This window comes from Solanum lycopersicum, chromosome 8 (genome assembly GCF_036512215.1).
Source record: "Solanum lycopersicum chromosome 8, SLM_r2.1".
Classification (NCBI taxonomy): domain Eukaryota; kingdom Viridiplantae; phylum Streptophyta; class Magnoliopsida; order Solanales; family Solanaceae; genus Solanum; species Solanum lycopersicum.
Window position 1 is genome coordinate 31,815,409 of NC_090807.1, and position 7,232 is coordinate 31,822,640.

At 33.4% G+C, this 7,232-nt stretch overlaps 1 long non-coding RNA gene across 1 annotated transcript; it reads right to left on the minus strand.

Moving 5' to 3' along the window:
* Window positions 1-346: 346 nt before the first annotated feature.
* LOC104648685 (uncharacterized) lies at window positions 347-3,456 on the minus strand. The gene is made up of 2 exons (XR_742662.4): window positions 2,571-3,456; window positions 347-643 (listed from the first exon to the last, which is right to left on the minus strand). It is a non-coding gene; the product is annotated as an uncharacterized lncRNA (long non-coding RNA).
* Between the last annotated feature and the right edge of the window lie 3,776 nt (window positions 3,457-7,232).

Below are 7,232 nucleotides of genomic sequence, written 5' to 3' on the forward strand. Positions count from 1 at the left end.
ACAGAAAACTTAGTGAAAACTTTAAAGAAGGGGTTCGGGGGTTCATAATTATAATTTAGGAAGGTTTTTATGGTACCTAAAATATTCGTTATCTCGCTATTAACATACAACTAACTTTAATTGACTTAAAATAATTTAAACTTGATTTGAGATAAAGAAATTTTTTTAGAGTTGTTTCAAAGTGAAATATTAGCTTATTATCTAAGTGATTTAATTAACTCGCAAAATTTATTTATTATCATTTTTAAGTTTATTTAAAGGCTATGATTTAGTTGAAGTGAGTTAAAACATAAAGGCGTCTTGCGGGGGATTTGAACCTTTTAAACCTAAAACTAACGATAATTAATTAATCAAACAAACATGAGATAAAAAAGAGAGAGAGAGAGAGAGTCCGGTTGCGTCCAAGTCCGGTTTTTGTCCACCTGAACCGGTATTTGGACGCAATTTACTTTGGGCCTTAGGCCCAATTTTTCACCTGTCTTAAATTCCTAAGGAAATAATTAAACAGAATGACTAAGAGGTCTTAGGCCAAAATAACAAACTACAATTTTTTTAGAAAATAATACAGGTCGTTTACCCCAACTTCTTTGACTTCCCAACTTGCTTCGAATTATGAGTTTAACTCGGTGAAGGAATTTTGAGCCTTTGGTTCTCCCGACATGCAAGAGAAAGATATAAGAGTTCATGGCGAAGTCAAACAGATTTCACATGCGAAAAAAAAAATAAAGTTAACATTCAATAATAAAATCTTCGAACTAACAATAAATGAAGATTGACCGATCACTAAATAGTAAAATACATCGAATGAACGCAATTTATAAATATAGAAAAGAGCTGATTGTAATTATGAGTTTAGCAAATTCAATATATGAAAAGAACAGATTAAAGCAACCCATAGTTATCAAATGCTTATACCATTAACTCTTAATTTTAGCAAATGGATAAGTAAATGAAATAAGCAAGTAAATGGAGGCGCGGGAACATAAAACCATAACCAAACTTTCAAGTTATAAGTCAAAGAATAAAAGGTGAATAACAAATCAGTAAAATCATATATAACAACAACAAGTACATCAAATTTAAGGTCAAGATAATTTGTTGTTTATTACTCTAGGTAGCACATAAATCAGCCAAATACACCTCCAAATGATAATATTTAGATGATTTAAAATATGAAATGACAAACTTGAAACCTGAATCCACAGATATGAGTCAATAGCCCCCTCCCCCTCCCATCTTTGACTAAAGACTAACTAATTTAAACAAGGAAACTTCAGAGGAAACCTAGACAGTTGTTTGTCACATTTTAAAGTTACTATCACCCAAACTTTTAGCCTAATCAATTAATGATGGAGGGATCAAATTCTGTTTAAGGAATGAGGAGGCAGCTGAAAACCAATGAATCAAAGCATCACATAGATGCGAAGAATAAAATGTAATTTTAACATGTTGGGAGGTAAAAAATGAATATGAAGGCATAAATGCAATAATCTTTCTAACACGGATGAAAATCAACAAGGAAAATCGATATGGAGGATTCCAGCAGCTTGCAACATACAGCCCATGAAACTATTTTAGTTTGATCTTAGTTACGACATTCTCGAAATAAGCTATCTCAAATGAAGGGTAAAGATGAAGATGCAAACTCTAAAGTTGTTCGGCACAAACTATCGAAATATGAACAACTAACATGTTGATCACAACACTTGGCTTTCAATGCAAAGGGGTAACATCATAAAAATGAGGCAGCTCACATGACTTACAGTAGTTAAAATAACAAGAAGAAGAAAATGACCTATATGTCGTGTTACGAAAACCACAGATAGCCTATGGAAGGTGATTTCAAATTTCATGGCTGAACCCCAACTTTCTCAGCCAATCAAACAGGACAACATAAGAAATTCTAGTAATAACAAATGAACTTGAGGCCAAGGGGAATCCTCAAAACATCACAGAAATAGAAAAAGCAACAACATTTTGATAACAAAAGCTAATGCATTCCTGATTTGCAGTCAACTATAAGTTTAAATAATCTAAAAAAAATTAGCGTTGGACAGCTCAGATGGTCGAGAAACAATGATCGATACATAAAGAAAAGAAAGAGACTTGAAATGAGATGTGTATTACCTTTCGAGAGGGCAAAAAACAGAGGGAACAAGGGATTTATGCCTAAAATACAAAGAGAAAACCAGTTGCTTCTTCATGTGTAACTTTCATATACAACAGCCAAAACTTTTGGAAAAAAAAAACAAAGCTCAAATCATGATAAGATGAACCTCAAGTAGGTAGGCAAAAGAGGAAATAACGTTCAACAACCTTCAACAAATGGATTGGAGAAGAGAAGTATTAAATCACACTCAAACAAGAAGGAAAAGGAACAAAAATACCGGTCATAATCCAGTGACAATTTAAACTCGATATTACTGCGAACTTAGTGAATACTACTAAATAAAATATCACCACTGGAATATAACAACAAACAATTTCAGAGACAGATTTTTCCAACATCTCAGAGACCACTTCGAAAAGGTAAAAGAGGCGAGGAAGATATTATAAAGAAGAAACATTACCTTTTCTTTTGGGTAGCTGAACTAGGGACAGGACGAGCAGAGGAGACAATGACTTCACGACTACCAAAGTGCAACTCCAAGAGTGTTTATGAACGGAGAAGAATCAATACTGGATTTGAAGTTGCATTCAAAATCTATATGACTTCCAAAGCCTGTTTGCTAGACGTTTATATATAGCTAATATTTTGTTGTGATTCTTTGAGTCTTACTGAATAATTTCCCTTACTTTGTATTTCTTCTTTTTTTTATATGCGATATAAATTCCCTCTGTTCTTCCCCAAAAAAATTTCTAACCCAAAGAAAATGCAGCTAAAAATTTCTTGACAACTTTTCTCACACTAAAATTTTTTTCGACAAAAAAAAAAAGCACTGTTTCTCCACAAGAATCGTCCAACAACTCGTCAACCTTTTAACTCTATTTCTTCCATCCACTGACCAGGTGAAAGAGATGAAACTATTTATAGAACGAGAATTAGGTCGAATTTGGGGTAAACAAGGAGGGAGAATGGGGATCAAATTCGAATTTGAAATTCAAAAGTCTCTAAGAGATAAAGTTGTTGCTATGCTTCTGTACAATTTTAAAAGGGACGAGAAGAGAAGACAAAGAAGATTGCGGTACTACCTAGCTTGCTCATGCCGCAACTTCTTTCCGTCTACTCGCTCTTGCGTGAAGAAAAAAGAAGCGCGTACACGGGGTCGGGTGGTTGCTCACACTCCGTTGTTATTCATGTCGTGCATTGTGGTCGTTTTGTTGCTGCTTCGACTATCGTTCGGAATTTTTTTGACCGGGTCGTGTGAGAGGGAGTGGGTCGGCTGAGTGGAAAAATGAATATGGGACTCGGTCATTGCAAGGGAATTTGAGAAAAAAAGAATGGGCTCTGAAAATGTTTCAAGGGCCTCAAAATTTGATCCTTTAATATAGACAAATGAATTATCGATTAAGCCAAATTGAATTTCACTAATGAATTTGGCTAAAACCTAGATAGGACGAAATAATATAATTAATTTACGAGCTTATAAATATTAATGAAATAAAATAATTAACTAAATCATAAACTAATAACTCAAAAATAAGTATAAATTAAACTAAAGTAATTAATAAAATACTTACTAATATTAAAATCTTTTTTTTAGATTATTTTTAAAATATTTATAAATCACTACTTAAATAAAAAAACATATTGGTATTTAAAATTTATAAAGGCTAATAAAATTACTTTAAAATAACTTGAAAAACATTATAAATTTTATAAAGCTAACTATTTCAAGTCGTTCGAAATTAATGAAGCTAGAAAGTTCATTTATATACGGAGGTCCAAAATTTGGTGTCAACAAATGTACCTCAATTTACTTTGATTAACACAAGTAATTTGAATAAAATGAAATTGACTAATCTAATTTTGACCGACCACGTCTTTATCTTCTCCGAAAATGGTTTTGGTATGGAATTTAGGAATCATGGTCGAACCCTAAAAATGAGTTTCCTACATATCTCAGGCTATATGGGAATTTAGGGCATTTGTAGTTCTATATGCTTGAGTTAACGGACGATTTGAAAGAATTCAAAATTGATTCGATATCAAATTATTAAGATATCAGAATGTCCGAGAATAAGATTGTAAGAGAGAATGTTGGAGTACAACTGAGTTTTCAATATTGAGCTCGCCTACATATCCCTCAACTTAGTGAATAAGGATGCTTGTAGTTCAACTCGATCGGTAGAGAAGGCAATCTTTTATGACAAGATATCCTTCGGTTGGGAAAGAGTGACAAATAAATCGAGTGCGGAAAAGAGACTAACAACCTCGTAGTCATGAATGTGGAGCTCTTCACATCCATAACTAAGAACATACACGGATTAATCTCCAAATTAAGCTCTAGATGAATTGTCACTCACATTGGAAAGTCTCTTCCTGTGAACATCAAGAATTTTCCAGACGAAAAACATGAACCAAAAACCCTAAGAAAAACCGCATGCCTTTTCGTAGGGGTGTGGTTTGAATGTGGTGGAAGTCGTTCCTCAGCTCGCGTCCTAAGAGTTTGATACTCTTCTTCTGACTATGTCCCAGTTCACTGCTAAGAAAAGTTCCACATTGTGCAATATCCTTGTTGATGTTGTGCGTACATGGGTTTTATTTGAGAATCCATCCTCTTGGATGCTCTCGACAAAGTCTAAGACAACTTGTTAGTAGAAAAGGTAACTACAGAAGTGGTAGTATCTTTTATGATGCTTTTCAGTTACTCTTAATGTGAAAGATATCACATAAGTATGTTCAGTATATGCTTGCACACTGAAAGTAAATAATTAGTAGACATAATGTCTTTTTAGCTAGCGCTTTGAGTGAAAAATTAAGAAAGATCAATCATATAACAAATAAGTATATCTTAATGGATAAGAATAAACATCTTTTTCAATTAAATGAGAAATTAAAGAAGTATTGAGAGTAAAAGATAATGGATACACTTTTGAACCCAGTAAATCTATCACAACTCATTATTTTCTACGGATCTAGAGACGTCATTGCTTGTTTTCTGCATGACAAACTCTGGTGATCTCTACAACGAGCTAGATAGATCAATGATTATCCAATTGTAACAAGGTAATGGATTCCAACTGTAACAAAGTGGGTGGCTCGATGATTATCCAACTGTAATGAGGTGGATTGCTCGATAATATTCCGACTGTAATGAGGTGGATGCTCGATACATGTTTTAATTGTAACGAGGTGGATGGGTCGATAATATTCCAAATGTAACTAGGTGGATGGCTTGATGATAGTCCAACTTAATGAGGTGGATGGATCGATAATATTTCATCTGTAACGAGGTGGATGCTCGATAACATTCCATCTCTAAGGAGGTGGATGCTCAATAATAGTCCAACTGTAAAAAGATGGATGGCTCTATAATATTCCATCTATAAGGAGGTGGGTGGCCTCGATAATATTCTAACTGTAACAAGGTGGATGCTCGATAATAGTCAATCTATAAAGAGGTGGATGACTCGATAATATTCCAAGTATAACAAGGTGGGGGCTCCATAATATTCCAACTATAACAAGGTAGATGCTTGATAATCGTCCAATTGTAATGAGGTGGATGACTCGATAATATTAATACTGCAACAAGGTGGATGCTCAATAATAGTCCAACTGTAACAAGGTGGATGGATTTGTAATAGTCCAATTGTAATGAGGTGGGATGTCTCAATAATATTCCATTATAATTTAAACTAGGAACCTGAAATGGAAACACAAATACATGAACCACTTATGGGGTGGATCACCCAACAAAATTATATGCTAAGGTCTTTGATCGGCCAATCAAAACACATAATCCACTTATGGGGTAGATACTCAACAAATTGGAATTTTGACTCTCACATTGTCAACAATAATGTATGCCTAAATTGTTACGCGGCAAACATACTAAAAAATATATTGAAGTATATGTACGTTGAGACTATGATTCTCTCTTTAAAAGATAGAATTATGAAGGTGAATCACTTAATTCTTTCATATGAAAAATAAAGTCACTCTCATCTTCCTTGACAAAACTCAATAAGATTTGAGTTTGTTGAATTTATTTTCAATCGTTATCGAAAACTTGTAACGATTCAATAACTTTGACTTTCATAGAGATATTGCGGTTGCCAACATCTTTGTAATTTTATGTTGATTTCACATAATATTCTTACTTTATCAATACTATCATATTCAAACTCCAAACCAAATGTTAGTATCGACGATGAAGTAAAGAATAAAATTAAAGTTTAAGAACTAGATTAAGTTATTTGGTTTATCGAGTTTAGTCTATGATGAGCCTGATTGTAAATTTGATCATGCTCATAACTAGCAATCCTCCAACACTTTTTTCATGCAAATTTGATAGAATCTATTAGTGTTTGGCTATGATATTCTATTTATGTTGATGAGGCCACGAGAGGCGTAACGTTGTATGTTTCCACGCTTGAAAGATTTGACATTGCCATTTTTTGACTTCGTTGTTCCTGCATTCAAAGAAAAGTTCCTCATTTGAAAGACTGATTTGTGTTGGTCTTGTCTCTATGCTCTTTCTTGAAGTTGGCTTACACGCTCGTCCGTCCTATGTAAGATTGTTTTGAAGAAACTTTTCGGGGCCATCCTCAAAAAAAATTCCCGGTCTAAAATATAGAAAATTTCTCGTAACTTGCTCAGTTAATTTTAAGGTTGATCATTCTTGAAATTTTGAGGCTCCTTCTCAAAATTCTTTCCCATTTTGCCTCAATAACAATAAGTATAAGACTTCACAATTGACATTTTATTGTGGAATTTTTTAGATCATCTCAAAAAGTTTGTACGAGTTGCACATTTATACATTATTTCTAGTTTGATTCTCCATAAAATATAACATTGTGGAATTTTGAGATCCACCCAAAAAAATCTACTTATTTGCATGTTGAAATTTCAGTCTTGACTTTTTGAAAAAGTCCATTTTCGAATGAATTTTTGAGATCCTCTAAAAAATTTTGTCCCATTGTTCATTATAAAAGAATTGGAAATCTTTTTGGGAATATGATCGATCCGTTGTGGAGCCTACGTATTCCGTTGAAGAAGAAATCATGTCAAACATAGTCCCCCCCCCCCACAAGGGTTAACAAAAATAAGATGTTTATAAAAAATT